The sequence below is a fragment of the Astyanax mexicanus genome, chromosome 20 (genome assembly GCF_023375975.1).
Source record: "Astyanax mexicanus isolate ESR-SI-001 chromosome 20, AstMex3_surface, whole genome shotgun sequence".
Classification (NCBI taxonomy): Eukaryota; Metazoa; Chordata; class Actinopteri; order Characiformes; family Acestrorhamphidae; genus Astyanax; species Astyanax mexicanus.
In genome coordinates this window covers 33,363,170-33,386,639 of record NC_064427.1, presented here as the reverse complement: position 1 = coordinate 33,386,639, position 23,470 = coordinate 33,363,170, and the positions used below count along the sequence as shown (strand labels likewise).

The 23,470-nt window shown below is 38.6% G+C and overlaps 1 protein-coding gene across 1 annotated transcript in view; it reads left to right on the top strand.

Moving 5' to 3' along the window:
• Positions 1–23,470, top strand: part of pknox2 (pbx/knotted 1 homeobox 2) — a 149,051-nt gene that overhangs the window by 5,693 nt on the left and 119,888 nt on the right. The window contains exon 2 of the mRNA XM_022681362.2: positions 23,163–23,243. The gene's annotated coding sequence lies outside the window, so the exon portion shown is untranslated. The remainder of the gene's footprint in view (positions 1–23,162; positions 23,244–23,470) is intronic.

Sequence of the window (23,470 nt, the reverse complement as noted above, 5' to 3'; positions counted from 1 at the left end):
TATAGTTATCGTTATATCAAAACCTGCTTTGTTAAATAAGGAATTGAACAAAATCAATACACTGTCTGGGCATGCAACGTTTTTGCATGACAATGACAATATTGCAATAATTTAAAGATTATTGACTTTTAATAGGTAATACGTAATAACTTACACCAATCAACAGACCCACGACAAATAATACACACAAAGAACAGCTGTCATATTCAAATTGTGTTTAAATGGAACAAAAAAGCAAAAATTGACATGTTTTTTTGTATGATAGCAGTAATGCATTTTTTTATATATATTTCACTGCTTCCTCCCAAAAACTTCAATACATACTGCAAATTCTAGCAATACATTATATTTATTGTTTTTTTGTTTTTAGCTGCAAAAGGCATAAAAACCTCATTTATGAATAAGAAATAATTACTACATAAGGATCAAAAGCAGACTCAAATTAGCAAGGGCTTATCATTAATTCTGAATTTAAAAACCTTTAACAAGGCTGTAAACGTCAGAGTGCCTTTGTTCTTATCTCTGGTGGAATGCTGCTAATCCTAATAAATGAACACTGCCGCGCTGAGAGAAACCAGGCCTGCCTGCGAATCCGGAATTTATTCAGCTTTTTTTGAGCACTTGCTGAGCAGGCGAAGGTTAAAAATATTTGATTCAAATTCATCTGGAGATCAAAGGCCAGAAAATACCACCCAAGACCATCTCTCTGCTTCGTCTATCTTTTTTTTTTTGTTCCTCCTCAAAATATATTAATATACATGTGAATATTATAACTTGCCCGTTTCCATTAAAATAGCTCAGGGTATGAAAGACTTTGAAGGAAGATTTCGAGGAGCGAGTTGTGGTTAACATTTTCTCAATTATACTCAATGTGCGGAGAGTGCGTCTCACATACTCTACACATTTCTAACATTTGTGCAACATGGACTCTGGTGGGAGATGTATATGGGGGTTTCTTCTGTTCCTTTCTTCAGTATGACAATCCATTGAGCAGAGGTGGGTAGTAACTAGTTTTAAATATTTTAAATGTTTTCAAATGTGAATGCTTTTTTGTATTAATGTACAGTATATTTCTGGTAGTAAATCTACTTTACTTAGCTCTGCGTATTTATTTGAATTTAGAATAGTGTTGAAGCTTTAAAAAGAATTTTGTGTAGGAACTATTTTATTTACAGTCTATTGTACTCTTCCATGGAGTAATAAAAAATAATAATTTTAGGTCAAATCTTTATAGAAATCTCCTCCTTTCTAGACGTCTCCTCATCAATTGCATCATATGGAATATAAAATGTAAGGCTTTTTATTATTACTTAAAGACAAAATTAGAATCACTTTCGCTAGAACAAAATGTATAAAAGCACATTACACCAATAATAAGTTTATAGATTTTACAATAAGCTTGTGATTATTGTATATTGTATTATTTGAATTGAACTGTTCTCACATTTAAAATAGGGTCCAGTGCAGTACCTAAACTTAAGAAAAATTTAGAAATTAAAACAGAATAAATACATTTTTAGTTATTTTTTATTTTAAATATTTGTATATTCTATTCTATGCTTTTTAATTTTATATTAATACAATAATAATTTCTAAATATAAGACCTTCTACACAGGTTGCCATATGTGTGTGACTTCAGTCAAAATCAGAAAGTGCATGGGTCATTTGTGTGGGAATTTTTTTTTTTTTTTTTTTTTTTTTAGAGATGACACACACATATCCCACAGGTCACACCAGCATTTTTTTGGGAGCTTCTATTGGACATGGCAAAATTCACGGGACACGATACTAGTTCCTGTCTAGATGCCTCTCCTCACTCCTGTTTAGGAGACGTTTTCTGTTTGAATCGAGGTGGCCTGAATTTCCACCTATTACTGTGGATCCCATTCTTAGGCAAGGCCTATTTAAAAGACATAAAGACATCTTTCAGAAAGTCTTGTTTTTCTCCATTTCACACTTCCCGTCCTCCACTTTGAGTCTTCTAACACAGGCTGCCATTGATTTGGACGATTTCTCTTGGCTCCCACACGTTGGGTTACATCTGACTTCTCTTCCCTGCGGATTTTCTCTTTGAGCATCTTTTGTTGTTTTCTGTACGCAGCCCAGACATCACCCACCCATCTTTTTTTTTTTATTCTTGCAGCCGCAGAGCCATTTAAAGTCATTGATTGCTTGCTGAATGCTTCATAATAGCATTAATCCAGGGAAGGATCTCTTAACAGCCCGGATGGAATTCTTCGCCTGTGTTAATGCACTGGAATGTGTTTTCTTATATAGGACGTAAGTGACTCTTGAATGAGCTCCCAGTCGCTTCTTTTAAGAGCACCATTACTGTATATCATTCCCGATAAGTGGATGTGCATTTTATTTGGTAAGCGCTCTGGTTTTCTCCCTGTTTTATTGGCCCGTCTTTCGCCAAATACTTCAATAAATGGCGTTTTATGCGCCTGATATAAAGCTTCAGGGCTGCCTGGCCTTTGGATGACCGTAAAGCCCATGGCTTTCCTCTGGCTTTCACATAATACACGATTTACAGCACGCGTGCAGCAAGTCCAGCACTTCAAAAACGCCAAACTCTACCTTATTTCTGAACTCATGCCCAGGACTCAGCATAACAGATTCTGGAGGAATCACTGACAGATTTATCTGAAATGACCTCCGAGCTCCGTGGGTTATAAGCAGATAGTAAATGATACAAATTCATTTGCTCTCGTGTTGTTCGTTCCTGCCTGCAAGAAAACTTTGTGCACCCAGATGATAACAACATTCGAGAGCTGCAACATGAAAGTTATTTTTATCAGAGCAGAATAACTTAGTGAGTGAGTCAAACAAGGAGAATGGCTTAAAGCTCACAGAACAGAGTTTGAAGTTTGCAAAAATTGAGAACCAAAAAACACACTTTTTGCTTTTGATTAGTTTTGAGTTCTGCGTTTTTTAATCATTTTATTAGAAATGTATTCCAGTCATAAGAGAGAATATTATACTTTTATTGTGTTACTATGTTACTACACTCACTGTCCATTTTATCAGCTCCACTATAAAGGACCACTTTGTAGTTCTGTAATTGCAGAATGTAGTCCATCTGTTTCTCTGCACACTTTATCCAACATGTTTTCAGTGGTTAGGACCCCACAGGATCCAGCGCACAGCAGGTATTATTTGGTTGGTGGGTTATTCTCAGCACTGCAGTGACACTGGCATGGTGGTGGTGTGTTAGTAGTGTGTGTTGTGCTGGTACGAGTGAGTGGATCAGACACAGCAGTGCTGCTGGAGTTTTTAAACACCTCAGTTTCACTGCTGGACTGCAAATTGTCCATGAACCAGAAATGTCAGTCCAATGATCCAAGTGTTTTACGGGCAGCGTCCTGTGGGAACTGATGAAGAACTAGAGAATGACCAACACGAACGTTACATATACAAGGTGGACCATCTATGTAGGAGTGTCTAATAGAGAGGACAGTAATTGGACATAGTGTTTAAAAGCTCCAGCAGCACTGCTGTTTCTGAGCCACTTAAACTGCGCTGTACAAAGTTATAGTAATACATTATACACAGATTGGTATAATAAATAGTTTTCTAATTTAACCTTTTCATTACCTGCTGCATCACCTTCTAGCACATAATTTCTCAAAACTGTCCCTAGAGGCTCTGACCTGTTGCAGATTTTTTCTTGCATTATCCCCTGATCCCTGAAGACCTGTTGGAGAGCTACTGTACTTATCTAACAAAGTGAACCCTAAAGCTTTATCACATTTAGATCAAAATTTTTGATATGTGGAAAAATTGTGTGGTTACACTTCTAAAAAGCTCATCAATCTGCACATACATCACTAGTTCTGCATTTTAATCAGTTTGGGTTGTAGTGTGGTTTTGCTTTCTCATGTTTCCTGCTTTAATGCTGGTGGTGGATCAAATTAGGAAAAAGAAACAACACATTTTTGGTCATTTAGCTTCTTAGCAACCAGAGTTAACTTCAGAAGACAGTTTGTCTTGCAAATCTGCTCACACACCAGCGTGTGTGTGCACACAGGCACATAAACATTGAAAGGGTCACTGCCAGCTTGGCTCTGTCGAGCTCTCTCAATATGTGCAGAGATTTTAGGGAAAACCTCATGTCGCTTCTGATTTAAGAAGTGGTTCTATTTGAGGCCTCGACAACATACTTTTGGTTTTCTAATGGATTTCCAGGGCAAGCTGCCCCACATTTCTCTCCTGCACGCTTTGGTCGAATTTGATGGGCCTCAAGGCTTCAGCTTGTTTCCTTTCAAGTGGAGATGTAAACAGTACGATTGCAGATGCGTGCAGTATGCGGTGTGGGGGCTTTTGTTAAGGAAAGTTTTCAGAACATGAAACTCATCTTTTATTCATTAAAGTTTGAAGCAGAAATCTCAGCACAACCTGCCAGATTTCATAATTTAATTGTAATGATAGGATTTGTATTTGCGTTTTAAGTTGTGAGAGCTTTTTGTTTTCAGAAGGACAAATTACAGGTTAGACGGACAGCAGCATTTTAAAAAATACCCTCTTGTGCAATGTGTGGTTTTGGATTGTCTTGCTGGAAAATGCATAGGTGTCCATGGATAAGATATTGTCTTCAAGACAGCATATGTTGCTTAAGCCCTGTCAGGATGGGATTACACTTCTATTTAGTGATAAAACTCTTGCATCCTGACTGCAATTTTAAAAATAAGAGGACCAGTGAGTTTTTTGGCTTTCTCAGTCACGACATCGCGTTCAATAGCTCCTCCATTTTCACTCGCTGTTATGTTTACGTGGATCTCTGCGGAAACACGCGCCCAAAGTGTAATTATGGTGCATGGCAGTGGACAAATAGCTATTTTATTAAATGCGAAGTGAAGAAACTCAGAGATGTGAGTCTGGACGGGACTAAAATTACCTTACGATGTCTGAGAAAAACACGTACATAAGCTTACTGTAAATAAAGAGACGTGCTTTACTCACCCAAGTAAACGGTTTTCAGGAGAGAAATTTGTGTAGATTAACCTCAACAACTCGATTGTTTTTTTAAAGAACTACAGTTTTGTTTACTTAGGCACTTCCTAGTTAGAAGGGAAACATGGCGACACTCTTGTTCTTTACTATTGTTGCTTAAAATGCGCCTTAAATTCCGGTGTGCCTTATTGTCTGTACAATAGGATTACAATTTATCTCATTACTAGTCCTAAAAATTTCCCCTGTTACAATAAATTTTTGGAATGTATTGCATGTCTGAAATGCAGGAATGGTTGTATTTTCACATATGCGTTTCCGTTGATCAGTTTTCGTAAAGTCTTGTGTTTTTTAATTGCATTTCCGTACTGTCCCAACCTTTTCTGATATGGAGTTGTGCTTTTGGTGTTTTATTGACTATAAAACATTAAGTAAAAAGGTTACTCAGGTTGTGTAGCTTTTTAAAAGCATACTCCAGAGTATAGGAATGTTTTCCAATAATTATATCATAAATGATGTAACCATGCTGTGGTCGTTATACTGCTGGAATTCTTTCCTCTTAAAAGTAAATGTTCCTAAGTGGTCCTTGGCTTGAAGGTATAGTTATACAGATCTAAACATTAAACTCACATAGAACCTTTACTTGAATGAAGGTTTCTTAAACTTTATTAAACACATATAATTCACAAAAGCCCTCTTTGTGAAGAATCCTCTAGTTGGAAGGTTCTGTAGGGATCCAGAAGTGATTCTTCTTCGGCATTGACTCCTTGGCACCTTTTATTTTAATGACTGTAGCTCTCATGTTCTCATTAACAGCAATAATAATGATCGATGGTTTCAAAACCCATGTGTTTATTAACTGCAGAGCAGCAATAGTAAGCAATAGTGAGTTCCTGGCATGGCGGAGTATAAGAATCAACTGACCACCATGCAGTCAAAGCCAATTGCAGCCTGGAAAGCATTCCTGTGCTATTGAATATAACTTTATAATGCTGCCCTTCAGAAGGCTCTGATGACAGCCCAAGGCTAAAAGTGAAAAATAAACAGCTGCAGGCCCGGGACTCGGGTAAATGTGGACGTGGCCATGCGCCACGGCCAGTGTAGGATGACATGGGCACGGAGAGAAGAGAGGAGAGGTGAGGTGAGTGAGGGTCTTCTCTGCCAATCGGCTAGACTGAGCTGGGCTGAGCATGCCAGGGAAGACTTTCGGTTGGCCTGGGTCAAACCGTTTCAGTGTGGTTGGAAAAGAAGTGAGAGTTAATGGTTAGAAGGTGGTGTTGCCACTGTAAATGGTCCACACCTGCCTTTAATTCCACGGTAATATGTAGGCATTTAGAGACATTAAAGCACATAATCAAATAATTAGTCCTAATGTTGTGGAAGTCCTGATTATTCTTTGTTTCTTCTGGAATGCTAAAATTTAAATCATTTTCATTTTTATATTTAACCTTTTACAAACCAAAGCCAATATTGTCAAAGATTTCCATTTCCATTTATGGCCTTTATTATGACACTTTTATCCAAACTGACTTATAAGGTTATTACTACTACAGAGGAGGACCATTGTATTGTTAGGAGTCTTGCCCAAGGACTCTTATTGGTGTAGTGCAGCATACTCACCCTGACCAGAAATTGAACCCCAGTCTCCCACACGATGCGGTAGCTCACTAGCAGGTAGTGGTGTTATCCACTGTGCCACACCAAACAAAAATGGAAAATGTTTAAGTAATAGTCTCTACTGTCCAGGTAAGACTTGTACTAGATTTTTGGAAAACTGCTTTAAGGATTTTATTGCATTCATCAACAGTAAATTTTGTGAAATTAGTAAGATCAGGATGTTGAATGATCACCACTCCGCCTCATCATTCAGAACTTTCCAACTCATCCCAAAAGTACTGGACAGAGTGTCACCATTTCAGAGAACACAGTTTTTTTGCTCAACATCTAGATAATGGGGGGGGGGGGGGGGGTCTACACACCTTTAGCCTATGCACAACTGTGTCAGCCAGTAGGAATGGGTGCAACTTTAAGTAACTGAATGCATTCATTAGAAAGGTTGTTGAATCTGGCTTAACACTCTCAATTGGCGATAAATTCAGCGAACTGGCAGGTCAAAGGAGTGTTGCAGTCTGGTGGAAACATTCCTGGAAGACCCTTGCTGTGTGTGGGTGAGCATTATCCTGTGACAGTAGGATTTGATGCACAGATCCCTAAGCTGTTAGTGTCCCTTGTTTCACTACTAGGGGTGACTGACTGTTGGAGGCCATAGTTGCCCAGATCATCACACCAGCATTTGAGGCAGTGTGTCGCTTCAGAGCAAAGGCAGGATTTGAAGTGCTCACCACCATAGACCTCCCTACTCAAGTCTGACTGTTGTTGGATACCAAACCGAATCTTGATTTGTCATAGAAGATAATACGCTTTCATTCTGTAAAAGTCCACGTTATTTGGTCATGATATCGCTGCAAACCAAGGTGATGGTTGCTCTCAGTCCAATTGTGGACACCTCTCAAAGCCTGGTTACTGGTCAAAAAAATCTTTAAATGCGTTGCAGAGGCATGTCTAGAAGTCAACAATCTCTCACCTAGAGGTACACTACCCAACAGTAGCCTCTGAGAGGCATTTCATTGGGCAGTGAGAGCGGTATGGCTCTTTCACACTCTCTTATGACCTCTCAAGACCCTGTGTCTAATCAGAACACACCTGTAATCGTTTACATACAGTATCTGCCTGATACACAATTTCATGCAGAGTTTTGAAGTAATAGACTGAATTCTCCATACTCCATAGGCAGTCCTTTAGTTTCAGAACTGCTGTTCAGTGAATTGGGTTAATGAGGTGATGCGCCACGCTTCAGTGATATTTATAAAACAACCATGGACATTCAATCCAGTTTGCAGCCTTCCATGAAGATTCCTCACTCCCATAGCCAGAAGCACAGCTGGCCCAAGAGCGACAAAGGGTTAACCTTAACTTCCTCCTCCAAAACGAGGCTGGAAAAACAGGGTGAAAGGTCAACATCAATTGAGACACTGTGGGGGAATTCCTCACTGTCCTCTTAAGCCTGCCCACTTTAGCTTATCCTGTGCTGTTCTAAAAGTGGACACTATGTCTAAAATCAGTGCATTGTGGGTATTTTCTGTTAAGTGTTAATTGGTTGTCTGTGTGGTTCATATAAAACTGCACTGGGTATGTTGGCATATCTACGATTGGTTTATAAACTATACAATTCCAATCAAATGTTTGGCACAAATTCTTATTAATATATATATATATATATATAATACTTTATTTGTATTATTTACTACACTTTATATGAATGTTAAAGACTTAATAAAAGGATGAAGGTACATGTATGCAATTAGGTAACAGACAAAAAAAAAAACAGGTGGTTTGAAATGAGTTTGGAGCACAGAGTGAAGAAAACATAGTTAACAAAAGCTCAGCATCTCTAGAACACCTTTAACACAGTTAAAGAACCATTCCAGGTTCTACCTCATGAAGCCAACTGAGAAAATAATACCAACAGTGGGCAAAGTTGGACGGGATTAGTTTCTCAGGGGGTCCTTGGGTAATTTTCTCTTTTTTGGGGGGTCCTCTGTGATTTTATTCCCATCTGGAACGACCATGTACGTGGTTTTCTTAGATGTCCTATGAAAAAATTACAGGCTAAATTACCTACTGTTTTTCGCTGAACTCTGTGGTCGTAATGCAATATTAATTCCATCCGGACGCACATCTCTGCTCTGAGTTTCGCCACCTCGTGTTTAATAAAATAAATATTTGTCCACTGCCACGCACCGTAATTACTCTTTGAGCGCACGTTTCCACGGAGAGGGTAAAATTCATTTGCATGTGTTTCAGCGATGATGTGAAACGCAACACAGTCTTCATATTTCCCATTTTTTATGAGTCTTAATAAAAGAAAAAAACCCTCACTGCTCAACACAAAATGATCTTGAATGGACTGACGGATCTTTGGCTGATGTTTTGACACGTCAATTTTTTTAGGGAGCAGTTCTAGAATGTTGAATAATGAATGTTCAAGTGTGTACTTGAAAATATGTTGTGAACTTCACACACTCTTGCCTCTTCTTTTGATAGAAAAATCCTGTTATAAAATCTTGTTTTAATTTCTTATGTTTACACCCCCCAACATGTACACGCACACAGCCCACTAGTGAAAGGTTTTTGAGGATAAACACAATAGCTACTTTGGGAGAAAGTACAGATGAGGCTAAACAGGCTAAAAGCTAATACAAGATGACTGAATAAAGCACCACTTGAAGAAGTGCAGATCTTAAGATTTGACACTGTGGGAGTCTGTGTGAGAACTTTGTGGGGGGTTATTTTGTGCTAGTGAAGCAAGTTTTTATAGTGGTAAAAACTATGCTATATAGTTATATGTTCTTCTGTGTGGCTAATATGTGGCATTCTGAGGCAAAATGAAAGAGTAATAAATAGGCTTGGTAGAGCTGGCTTGTTTTCCATCACAACCAAAGTCACATAATACTAAATACTAAAGTGTACTAATCAGTGTTTTTGAGGCTAATACCATTTCTCAGCCAAACAATTGCTGAAACTAGTATGTATAGGACTGGACCACACTTACTGTTTTAGGGGAACTTGAAAATGTATCATCTGTCATCTTCTGTAATGTTTTGTTTTTTTGGCTTTCATAAAGGCCCTGTCCCACTGCGATTGCGTCTAAATATCCACTAGAGTACGTCCAAATTTCAGTGGACGCAGTTTAGTGGATATTTAGTGGATATTTAGACGCAATCTGGACGTAGTTTAGTGGATATTTGGACGGCACCGTCCAAGTGGACTTAGTTTAGACGTTGCCGTCCACTTTAGACGCAAAAGTGGTTTTGGTACCTCCCAAAATTTTCGGAATAGACGGCGACTAATATGGACGTAATTTAGTGGATATTTAGACGCAGTACGTACGTATTTTAGAGGATATTTGGACTGCACGTGCAGGTGGACGTCGACGTCCATAAAAATATTTTTCTGGCGTCCATCGCTTTTCCACACTTTCCAAGATGCCAGCCAAGAGGAAGGGTTCCGCTAAGACGGCCGCCGCCAAGCGATTTTCCGAGGAGGCAGTTCCAGCTCCCGAGGAACCAGCTCGAGCCCCCGAGGAACCAGCTCGAGCCCCCGAGGAACCAGCTCCAGCCCCCGAGGAACCAGCTCCAGCCCCCGAGGAACCAGCTCCAGCCCCCGAGGAACAAGCTCCAGCCCCAGGTTGTGTAGAAGAGAATAGATGTGCTCTCTCTTGTAGCTCAAGAAGAAATGATGATTCACTAGAAAAAACAACCATATATAGTTGGAAGTCAACATCGGAAAAGTGGACGTCGACTTCGGAATATGGACGCAGAGCGTCTATATTTTGGACGCAGCGTGTTCACTCAGTGGACGCAGTGTTTTCTGATAAATTTGGACGTACTTTAGTGGATATTTAGACGCAATCGCAGTGGGACAGGGCCTTAAAGAAATGTACTTTCCCTTTTGGAATCAACCAAATTTAAAATGCTGTCAAACTACCAGTGAGCTGCTCTGTGGAGCTCAGAGCGTGGTTTGTGGTGTTTACTTGTTCTTTTGTGTACGGATACTCACTGTACAAAACTAAATGATGTACTTTCGAGAGGGGTATCTAGTTAGTGATATTAAATGTTGCTTCCCCCATTATATGAGTTTGAGTTACAGTATGTGTTGTAAACTGCTTAGGTTGTGTAAACTGCTTAAGTATTTTAAACTGCTTTTTGCTGCAAACGCAGTATTGTCATCTAGAGGCTGAATGAGGAACTGCTATTTTTATTGCAGAAAAACACTCATTAAGCAAGTCACCCATACTCAAATCTAAGATAAATTCAGATCCCAGACTTAAGAGCAGGATAGAAAAATTTGGATCAGTGCATTCTTGCACGTGTGAGTGTATACGTGTTTCAGACACGACTATTAGAGTCTGCTGGACCTGAGAAGAGTTTGATGAAAGCTCCATGGCTGACTCTCCCCTGTCCCAGGACAGGAAGCTGGAGAGCAGCAGGCCTCTGAGGCCGTCTGGTCTTGGGGAGACACGAGACTGAGACTGGCTGAGCGCCAGGACGCTCCACTGGCCCACAGAAGTGAAAGAGCATATGAGCTGTGTGCTGGGGATTAGACACAGGAGAAAGATGGTCTTCATGGCATCCGGCTTCAATCTCAGCAGACTGGGCACAAAGAAACCTGCTGAAGATCTGATATCTTGGAGGACTTCAGCTCGGATTGTAGCCTGTTAAACACTGACCAGGGCAGCTACAGACTGTAATAATAGTCGGGTACAGTTGATGACAGGGATGTTGTTAATGGTAATAAATATAATACACTCATTCAAATCAAATACATTCATTGATGCAACTCAAATTGATTCAAAATTTGTATTGCAGGTATGTCTCAGGCAGATCTGGAAATGTTTGCAGGTGTGGTGTGACACTGGGTCTTGCTACAGCTCTTAAAATCTAAATTTGAGTAGTGTACCTCTTCGTTACTAAACATGCCACTAAAACATGCATTTAAAACATTTTGCCCAGTTGACGGACTTTGAGATGGGGAGCACCTTTGGCTGAGAGAATTGTACAGTGCTACAAAAATGGACTGGAATGGACATTTTCATGAACTGCTCACCATCCAGGCCTTTCTGACAAAGCTTTTAGGTGGTGTTGGGAGCAGTATTGTCATAAATGAGAAACCTAGACTACTATCATCTTTGTTTACTAATCCAGGTTCTGTTTGGAATCCATGGTCAGGTTTGAGTATGGAGGCCCTGTGTTGAGCGCTTCAACCTTGCCTTTAGTGTGAAGAGACATACTGCCCTAACTACTGGTGTGATGATCTGGTCGGTTACCCCTAGTAGTAATATGAGGGACACTAACTAAGTGATTTGTTCAAGACATCCACAGTCACACACAGCAAGCAATATCTTTGACAAATTACAACACTTTCTTAGCCAGTCAGACTTTTATGGGACATTTAGGGATGTCAACTTTAGCAGTCTAAGAGTGCGTAGGATCTACAGTCTCAATTGTATTATACATGAGCAATTGTGCTGCAGGATACCATACAGAACCTGTTTGGATCCATGCCTAGCCGTACTGTATCTCAAGGTAGAGAAGGCCCAAAAGTGTACTGGAGTTTTCTTTTCATTGTACAGTTTACCCCAACTAATACAGCTCTGGAAAAAATTAAGAGACCACTTCAGTTTCTGAATCAGTACCTCTAGGTATACGTTTGAGTAAGTTCATATTCATAAAGTTTTAAGAGTTCAGAAATCAATACTTGCTGGAACAACCCTGGTTTTTAATCACAGTTTTTATGCATCTTGGCATGTTCTCCTCCACCGGTCTTACACACTGCTTTTTGATAACTTTATGCCACTCCTGGTGACCTTATGACTAGTGATCATCCATCTTCCTCTTGATTATATTCCAGAGGTTTTCAGTTTGGTAAAATCAAAGAAACTCATAATTTTTAAGTGGTCTCTTATTTTTTTCCAGAGCTGTATTGTAAACACTTACATATATCATCATTAATTTCACAACATTACATTCCAGTGGGTGTAATTTTTATGTTTCATGGTTGTTTCATGTTTTGATGTTAAAAGAGAGTATGAAAGCGCGAGAGACAGTGAATGCAAGGAGAAAAACGTGAACACTTTATCTTATCTTTCCACTGTGAATGCTCTTCCAAAAGTCTAGGGGAAGCACAAATTACACGCTGAGGTATTGTGCTGTTTAAGAGATATAAAAGGATTTGTTTCGGACAAGAGCTCGGTTCCACCTGACTCATCATTTTGCTGCGAGATATTTTTAGCAGTAAAGCGCTTTTCCTGTTTGGATTTCCAGAGTTTTCTAGGCTAGAGGAGAGCAGAGCCTTCCAGGATTTAAGCAGTTATACAGAGGAGCACTCAGTCATGGCACGCTTTATTGGTAGATAGAGCACTTATATATGCACTCCGCTGCTGCTAACGCGACAGGCGCTCTCAGTGTTTGAGTGGATGTGTGTGAGGGAGAGTGTGTTTTGGTTCATTTACCCCGTGTTGTGTCTGGCGCAGCTGCATGTGTCAGCTGCTGCCTGGTTTAATGTGAAGTTTAAACCCTTCATGACGCCAACTAGGGTCCAGTTACACTGGTGGGAATACCTGCCATTGTGCTCCAAATCCCCCCTTAATTCCCAGGAATTCTGCCATCCTTCCCTTAAACTGACCAGATTGTGCCTTGCTTAACTTCCTTCAGCACAAAGGTTGCTAAAACGGACCTTAAAGACGCCGGGCTTGTTAGTTATTCTCACCTCTAGAATATGATTAAGCCTTCACCCACCATCGCTTTGGAACTTTTATAAGACCCATTGATATTCCTCACTGATCCCGGTTAATTATCATGCTTATTGTTTGAGACTTGAATAATGCTTGAATAATGAAGCTACTACAGATGATTAGGACTGCCCCGATTACTCCAGTGTGCTAGAACCCACGATTAAAATAACCACTGATTTTTTCCATTCTATTCACACTTATTTTCATGCATATTTTTTCTCAATTAAAAAAATATATATTTATTTTTACTGGTCCTTTTTGGTCACCATTTTTACATGTACATTTAAGGCATTTAGCAGACGCCCTTATCCAGAGCAACTTACAACAATGCTTTGTGGTCTACTACAACTGGCAGTGACAGTCTTACTGATACTGCTGTCTTTATATTAAATTTTGCAGTAATGTTGGGTCTCCTTTATTCCACAGTGGTGTTATTACAGTGGGCCAGTATCCTAGATTTGTTCTTTAAATTGATTTATTTCAGTGAGTTCTAATTATATTATGTTATATGTTTTGTTTTATACTTCTATGTGTCCATTATGTTGGCATGCAATAAGCGATGCATCCACTAGAGAGGCAGGAATGTAAACAGCTGTAAATGGTGTAAAAAAAAAAAAACTATTAAAAATGGGTTTTTCTTCATCATCGACAGAAGATGATAATGAGTTGCACTTAGAAGGAAGTGTCGGCTTGCAAAGCTATTTGGAAGGAACATAAAGGTTACCAGGATCAATAAATATTTCAAAAATGTTGCCAAGGCAAGCTCTTTTGATGACAGCAGTATGTGGATGAGCATTATCCTGCTGAAATAGTGGAACGATGGAATGTGCATAAAAAAAGATAGGGCAACTGGTTGTAGTAATGTTGGGCTGGTAAAATGGCTATAATTGAGACTAGGGGTATGCCATATCGTATTGTACACACAATATTGTCAATATTGACGATATTATACCCTAAAATATCGTGCCATATCACCCACCCCATTTCCAATTATATATCTACTAGAGACAGATTATTTCTGTTCATTATCATTAATTTTACTTTAATCCTGGATATATGGAGATATTTATAGTGCATTATTATTAGCATTATGACATTCTGGATCACTGACTTCTGTTACAAATCTGATAAAATTCTTGTATGTTTTAATTTATGTTTATCTCAGTTAGGGGTGTGCAGTATTATATTGTATGTCATAATTTTATTTTCCTGCAGTGTATAGTGTATTTTTAAAATATTTATTTTTTAAGTGTTTTGTCATATCACCAAAAGTATTGTTATCACGAAAATACCATGAAATATCATAATATTATTTTAGGGCCATATCGCCCACCACTAATTGAGACCAAAGGTGATCTGGCATTGTATAAAATCCACTAGGGCTGCAAGGTTTAGTCAGCATATTTTATAACGTTGACTATAAAGAAATGTTGACATGAAATTTCATTGTTAATGCATCATTAATGTGTGATGGGGGGGGGGGGGGGGCAGGAAAGAGAGCGTGCACAGGAGAGAAAATATACAAGGAATTATAAGGTGCAGTATCAATAAACGTCTATATTCTGGTCTATTTTAAGAAACATTATAAGGAATCTCTAACTTTGCAGGTCTCGGGCTGGGTGGTGGGGGGGTAGCTCACTAAGTTAAGTAAAGCTAAGCTAACTAAAAAAACTGTAAAAAAAAAAAATACTCAAGCCAAACTGAATGTTAATTTACACAGATTTCTCTCCTGAAAACTGTTTATTTGGGTGAGTAATGCGCTTCTGTTTGGTTACAGTAAGCTTAGATTCCCGAATTTCTCCAGCACTGAGGCTAGAGCATTAGCATTAATAGCCAACTGCTAGCGGTTAGTGGGTAATGCTAATGCTGCTCAAGCAGTGCTAGTCAAGTTTAGCAGCAGAGTACAGGCAGATAATACTAATGCTAATGCTACTCCAGCACCGTTGCTGGAGAACTAAAATGAAACTCCTGTATAACGCTGTACTTCAGAAGAGTGGCTTTGCTGCTTTGCTGCTTGGATTTTACCTGACTGGTAAAATCCATACATAAGGCGCATCGGATTATAAGGCGCACTGACTATTTTTGGAAAAAATAAAAAAGGATTTTAAGTGCACCTTGTAGTCTGAAAAAAAGACGGTACTGCAAAATTTATCTTGGGGCCTAAATGTTTAGCTCTCCTCACCAGTAGGAAGTACAAATGAAAAGCTTGATAAAAAATTCAACCCTTAAAGCCACATACAGATTTGTTGGTCCTCTCCACCAAAACAAAAGCGTGATTCATCACTGAAGAGGAACAACTTCCATGTGGGAGGAGCACGGTTCACCAGTTCAACCATCCCATCAGTTGATGGTTGATAAACAGAGTGAATAGCCATTGTTAAATTGCTATAAGCTGATTAGCAGGATGTATGTAAATGCAATTGTCTCACAAATATCTCATTATATCTCCATGGTTATTACTACAAATATGATTAACATTAGTCTGAACTTTTTTCACTGTTTTATTTTGGGTGTTCAGTGAAAGTGCAGTTCTTGCACAGTCAATAAAAAAAAATAACACATCCCAGTCAGTCCTCCACTGTGAACAGGTGCCTTTGGATATCATGGATTTGTAATTATGCTATTGCGATGGAAAGTCACTTTATTAGAAGAGAGTCGCTGCATTATGAATGGTTTTTGCCCGTCGTCATGGTAACAGGAAGCTCAGAACCCTGGCAACAGCTGTTGTTATCACAGCCTTTGAACAGCTGGGGGGCTATTGTTGGCAAGGCATTGTGGGCAGCGACTGTGTCCGCCAGCCCGTGCCTTGCTATGGCCCAACCGGAGATTTGTGGATTTGGTAGCTCAAGCAGTGTGGAACAACCATGAGGTGTGGCAAGATGATAGATGTGGTTGGAAAACATTGTTCTGTAATTTTGTATTACACAGCCGAGCACATGTTATTCCGCACAAGTTTTTGGCCCAAAAAGTTGTGATGTGTGTGAATCGTGTAAAGTTAGGTGTGATTATTATTATTGGAGAGTCTCTCTCCAAAATATGACATACTGTATAGCTTAATGTAATAATGCTAAAATTTCAGTTTTATCAAGGTCAGATCAGATCAGGGTGATTCTATATAGTCTATATGTAACACCTACATCAATCCATGCCATTTCCACTAATGCATTCTTTTACAGCAGCTGTTGCTGTTGCTTTGTGGAACACTAATAAAAATCCCAATCAGGCAAATAGGCCCCCCTGCATAAAAAGGGGATTTGCTCATTATCTCCCACTGCACTGTCCACTGTAAATGGTAATGCCTTTTTTTTTTTACATATTCCCAACACACAATTGACACTGTGTATTGAGGAATGTCCAAAGCCCAGTGTTCAACTTCAGAAATGGGAACCACTGCCATCTAGCAGCCAATATCACGTCTTATTTGAACTTCATAACTGAACTTTGATCATTCAAAAGCTTAACAGTATATACCAAAAACACATTTTGTGTTTGCAAAAATGATTGACAAGTTTCCTGGCCAATCACAGCCATCACTGAACAGCAAAAACTCTGATTACTCTTTACAGCAAGCAAGCAATAGAAATGTTTGTTACAAAAGGTTGGCAGTGAATTAGTCTAAATTATTTGTAATTCTTAGTCTTGGTATCTTTTGTCTTTTGTCATAATTGCTGAGTATGAATGTATCAGAGCTTCGGTCTGAGTGCCATTATTGTGAAGTATTGTGAAGACGGAAGTATTGTTATTGTGAAGTACTGTTTATTGTCTCTGCATTAAAGTAATAGCCAAACAGTAGCTACTTTCATTATACTGTGTACCAATCAAGGTAAGTGGAATTGAATTGAACAGTTTAAAGACTAGTCAGTTAACTGAGGTAGATTTCTGTTTTATAGCTTGATAAAGCAGGCTAATTAAATAGACTGTACAGTGCTTTTATTTAGCATGGAAAAAACTCCTTGTATTAGACATAAAAACTTGCTGTTTTATCACCCAGTTGCAGAAAAAGAAGAAAAAAAACTTTTCTCAGTCAAATTTTTATGTTTCTTGCTGAGACTGAATTTCTGGTTCTACCAGGAAAACAATCTATTCCACACAATTTCACCATAACCACGGACTCACTCTCAATCTCCCTGACACAAGTTGCTAGTAACCTGGGTGTTCTGGTTGATGTCCAACTATAATTTATACACCATGTTGACTCAGTTGCTCGGTCCTGCTGCTTTGTGCTTTACAATATCAGACAAATTTGACCATTTCTGACACAACACCCAACTCATGTCTCGACTACTGCAATGCACTGTTAATGTTGTAAACCCACTTCATATGATCCAGAACGTAGCAGTGTGCCTGGTCTTCAATCAGCCAAAATGGGCACATGTGACCTCACTGCTCATTGAGCTCCGTTAGTTACCGGTTTCTGCTCGTATCAAATTCAAAGCTCTTACAATCTCCTACAAGGTGATGACAGAACAGCTCCTTCCTACCTGCACTCACTCCTGAAGACTTGAACTTCACCTAGCTTTGCCAAACATTCACACAAAGCAATCCAGAGTGTTCTCATACATATAGTTCCCCAATGGTGAAACAAACTACCTTCCACTACCAGATCAGGAGAATCTCTAGCTACCTTTAATAAACTCCTGAAGACAGAGCTCTTCAAAGAGCACTTACTCTCCTAACACCTCTAACACACTTCTAACTACTACTTCTAACCTTATTTTCTGCTCCCCATTCTTTCCTTTCCTCCTCTATTCTACTTTTCGTCTTCAGTCACCTTCAGGCCCTACCCAAAAATTTTTGCCTCACACTGCGTACACACTGGAAACCGACAACGCGGCAGGTGCCCATTCATTTCCTATGGCAGGGCGTGATTGGTTGCCACGACACTCGAGAGGCGATAAAGCGGCAGAGCGACAAGTGATACAGAGTTGACATTTTCTCAACTTTATGTAAATAAATTATGATGCGGTGAAACGACATTCTAACCCGATAGTCCGATGTCCTCAAGCTTCTGCTCTCTGAACTTTTGGTTCCTTTGGCATTTTGTTCCTACCATCTACTACATACTACGTTTCCATACCATATTTTCCCTCCAAAATGTATATTTTTCAGGAGGAAATAAAAATTACTGGATGGTAAATGTTATTATATATATAATATTAACCATTTACCATGTCGTATTAACATCTATTTATTTTTAAACATTTTAGTGATATTTAGGTAATTTAGTTAACAAATACACATGTAATACAAACACACATTTAAAAAAAATTTTTTAGGGCCGTTAAAGCAATAACATTTTTTGTGCCTTTTTTCTTGTTGGAAGCTGGACCATGATACACGCGCGCGTTGAGCTTTGACACGCCAACAAGCGACAAACACGAGGCGACACGAGCGAGCAATTCTTTTGTGAAGGCAGGGTTAGACTTCTAAGTCCTCGATTGCTAATGTACCTCATTATTGTAAGTAGTTTTGGATAACATCGTCCAGTAAATACTATGCTTTGCTATGCTATGTTTCTTTCTTTAATTTTTAAAATACTATAATGGAATTATATGTACTCATTCAAGTATTTTTAAAGGTTTCTTTGGGTTGCTTTGCTTTGGATAATACCAGGTGGCCTGAGCTGGAGGCTTGATAGACATAACAACAGGAACTAAGGGAGGCAGCACACGTTAGAACTTTGCCCGTGTTTAAGAGTAAGTAGTAATAGTGTGAGCACACACTATATTAGGTTTGGCAGTAAAACCTGCATATTTCCTTTATATAGCAGCAAACTGAGACAAGTGAAGGGGAAATGTAAATGGATAGATGGAGTCTCCTGTCTTTCTACTGATCAACTTAATGAAGAATTCCTTCACTTCTGGCAAATAGTGGAGACATTGTACACCCCTGAGCTTCACTGTAAGCTGAGGAGAATTCCAGGAACAGGATGGAGCTGGACAGAGATAGAGTGAGCGCTGTGTGGGTAAAGAAGCAGGGTAGCGCATGGCTCTGTTTCTCTGTATATCTGAAAGGCAGGAGGAGGTAACTCAATAATCTTCTCTGTCACTGTGCGTTGCATATCTGTGTGCTGGTACTGGTGTGTGTGTGTGTATGTGTGTGGGTTGGAGGTGTGTGTGTCGGGTGGTGGGACGGTGGGTTTCAAAACCTCCCAGAGTTATTTCAATGAGGGGTGGAGAGTAAAACACATGTGCTGTGTTTGTGTGTGTGAGTGCAGGGGCTACCCAGAGATCATGCTGAGTGGTACAGTGTGTGTGTGTGTGTGTGTGTGTAGCATCCATGAAAGTTGGGAACGTTATCAACTGAAATGAATATGACCAAACTTTCTGTTATATTCAATAACAATATCATGATATCATGATGCAACAGCAACAATACTACTACTACTACTACTACTACTACTAATAGTAATAATAATAATAATAATAATAATAATAATAATAATAGGAATAATTTTATATCATTTTAAAGAAAAAAAAGTTAAATATATAAAGCATAATATTACACCTTTCTAATTTATTGTGTCATGAGTAAAGGAACAATCGGTAGTAAATGAGAACAACTGTGTGAAACAGCTTCAGAAGTCCTATTTACAAACACGTTCTGTTGTGTTCTATACCTGGCATCCCAGGTGTGGAAATGGGACTGGAGAATGGTCATGGGCAGGTTTGGAGGCTAAAACCCATATAGATTTCAGTGACGCTACACACATTTCAAGTCAGAACATACTGTCTGAAATATGTCAAATGAATCTACAAATATGTATTTCTGCAATTTCAGAGAATGAGGAAATCTTAACCCAGATCAGAATCATATTCACTTAATATGTCTCACATACACACTATTAATAACAGTATAGTACTATATAATATATTAAAATTTATATAATAGTAGATATAAATATGTATGTATGTAAAGTGTCTAAGGAAAAACCAACATCCACAACTTGGTTACGTTTTAGTCTAAAATATCCCAGCATTATCTATCAATAAACACGTAAATCCATAAAATATACAGCTGTTTGGAAAACACACAATCAAAATTATATTTCAGAACTTTTATCCAAAAACCCTTAATTTTGTATCTCAATTATTTTTTATTATTTTATTTATATTTCAAATATTTAAATTGATTTATGGACCAATAAAAATGCTAAATAAAAGAAATATATGAAAAATATTTGACATTAATGTTTATGCACGTGCGTGTGTGTGTGCGTGTGTGTGTGTGTGTGTGGATTGTGCATTTGCACATCTGTGTCTGTGCAAAGGGTGAAAAAAGTCAATTAGCTGAAAGCATTCATTAGAAGGGGTGTCCAGAAACATTTGGACCTACGGTGCATTTGGGGACCACTGGTTAAATAATATATATTTTTTATTGATATTTTTGAGTAAAAATATAATAGTGAAATGTAGGTTTTTTTAACTCTAGGTTAATTTTTTATTTAAAAAAATTTTATATCATAATTCAAATAGAAAAATATTGGTTGCGTCATTTCCAAAAGTCTCTTAACTTATTAGGCCTTAATTTACTCATTAGGACTGGTTAGGCAGGTCAGGAATGCATGCGTTTGAAGGCATATGCGTGTGTCCTTGTGGTCTGTGTGTGTGTGTGTGCGTGTGTGTGTGTAAAGGCCCTGTGTGTTTGCGCAGGGGCCCGGCTGGACTCCGGCTGGCTGTGTGGGCAGATGTGATAGTGCGCTGCAGCAGGAATGCTAATGCTTCCTCTGAGGTTAGCGAGGAACAGTGCGATTAGCCCTCCAGCCCCCGGGGGGAGCCGCCGCGCGCTCTGAGTTTTAATTCGGTTTGACGTCAACAGGAAGCGGGCCTTTTCTCGTGGGGGAGAGATGGAGGTGGGCCGTGGGGCCGGTGGGCCAGTGGAGTCTGGGGGTCTCTGTAGCTTAGAGAGGCTGCAGGAGGGATTAGCCGGCGCTAAAATGTTTTCTTTGTAGTTTGGAAGAAACCCGAGGAAGGCTCTCCATGAACCTCCCAGCTTCACTGACCCAAAGGGGGGTGCTGGGTTGGGTGGAGGCAGGGTGGGCTGATGGAGACAGAATTCCGCCATTCCCAGCCCATCTCTGTGTTCCCCCCTTTGCTTCAAACACACAGCCCCCATTGAGGCCTTGCTTGCAGACCTCACACACACACAGAGACACACACACATTATTCCTTTTCTTTTTTGTAGCGCCAGTAGTCCATGGGTAATGACGGAGCGTAAATGGAGGATGATAGCATGCCCCACCCATTGTGAATCCTGAATCAGTTAAAATAGCTGAAATTGCTTGTCTCATAGTCAGTGCAGATTATTAACCCCTTAATCTCCAGGCTTATTGTCCACTTATTAATATTAAGACTTAACTTCTAAGCTTGTTAACTTCACCCTCACTTTACCGCCCAGTCTAACATCAAACAAGAAACAGAATATAGAGACTTGTTCGGGAATTGTACTTCTTTTGAATTATCCCATCTTAAAAAAAAAAGTCTTTAAACTTTAAAGTATATTCCAGTATCATTTTGATGTGTAGATTAAGTAATGGGAAATAATCTTTATATTTGGTAGATTATATGTCGTGAGAATGTACAATTGCAAAGAGTATGCTAAAAAAGTACTTTTAAGACATGCATTGTGATGCAGTTTCTATTCAGAGTGAATAAATGATAACCAGCAAAAGCCTTTTATATATATTAAAGCAAATATATTTGGCTCTGCAGGAATTGTAGCAGAAACACATTGTTGCCATTTACTGTAATATTACGCCCTCTTCCCACACTCAGGAACACTACTTCTTTCTTCCAAATGTCTCATGCCAACTTTATATTGATGTAAAATACCAATATGTGCACAAAACCCATAATCTGATACACATCAAAATATTAATGTCAACACGTCAAAAGTCAAATGTCAACATAAAAATCTGCCATCTTTAAATGTTATTATGTAGTTTAGGGAAAGTAGTTAAGGTTCTAAGTAAAGGTGTTAAACATCCAAACATCCAAAATTAAAAAATGTCCGTCCAGTGGGTTTTAAGTCTAAATACTTGATATGAAATGAATATTCGGTTATGAATTTCTTTTCAAAACTCACGCCCAAACTGGATTGCATCCTGATAAAATTTGATCAAATTACATATCATCACTAATATATTATATTATATTATATTATATTATATTATATTATATTATCCAAAACAACAACTTTACAGAAAGGGGATAACACCTTTTGGACTTTAAATGGAAGTTAATGTAAAAAGTGTTTTTTAGGTCTTTATGGAGGATTTCTATTGGTTCATTCATCAACAAATTTGGGATTTGGATCTGTTTTAAATTTGTCTTGGGTGTGTTTATATTATTTATATTGTTATATATTGTTATATTGTTATGTGTTTGGGTTTTATTTAGAGATAATCCTGATACTCAAGATGCATAACGTGACCAGGTGTAAATTAAATGATTGGTTACTGTTCCCACAGTATGAAAGTATTATACTGTTAGACATTGATATGTTGTTGTTAACTGTAACCATTTGTCTATTGTTGAAGTTTAGTTTCAAGTTTAGTTTAGTTGTTTTTTGGCAGATCTTTGACTTCTATGATTTCCAGTCAAAAATCAGACTTCAACCAGAATGGTTTGCCTGATGACAGAGTGCAATGTCTTTCTGATATCAAATTGTTTTTTGATGCCAGCTGAAATGATTAGGACAATTTATGTTTCCAAAAGTTGATTTGTTTAGTTTCTGTTATGAAATAAATCTTCAACACATACTGTCAAACTAGCACAAAAGGTATCCAGTTATGTGAGTAAAGCATATGTTCTGTTTCTGTAACATTTACAGTATATTTTCTTTCTTACTGTGTTGCAGACTGTCAGAAAGAGGGCTGCAGCCTTTTGTGTGGAGCTGACTGGAACATCGAAATGCTCTAATGTGGAGGACAAAATAACTGTGAGTTTGTATTGGGTTTTTTTTCTCCAGTTTGCATACTGGCTTCTTGCACACACTTACACAGTGCTATTAAATATACTGTGCAGTCGTTGCCAAAATAAAACCTTTCGTTGCCAGATTTTTTTAGAAGAAGGAAAACATTTTTTAAACACTAAATGCAAAGTAATGTAACAAGATATTTGTCAAAATAAGGACCATACCTTTCTAACGCAAGGTAAAGAGAAAGC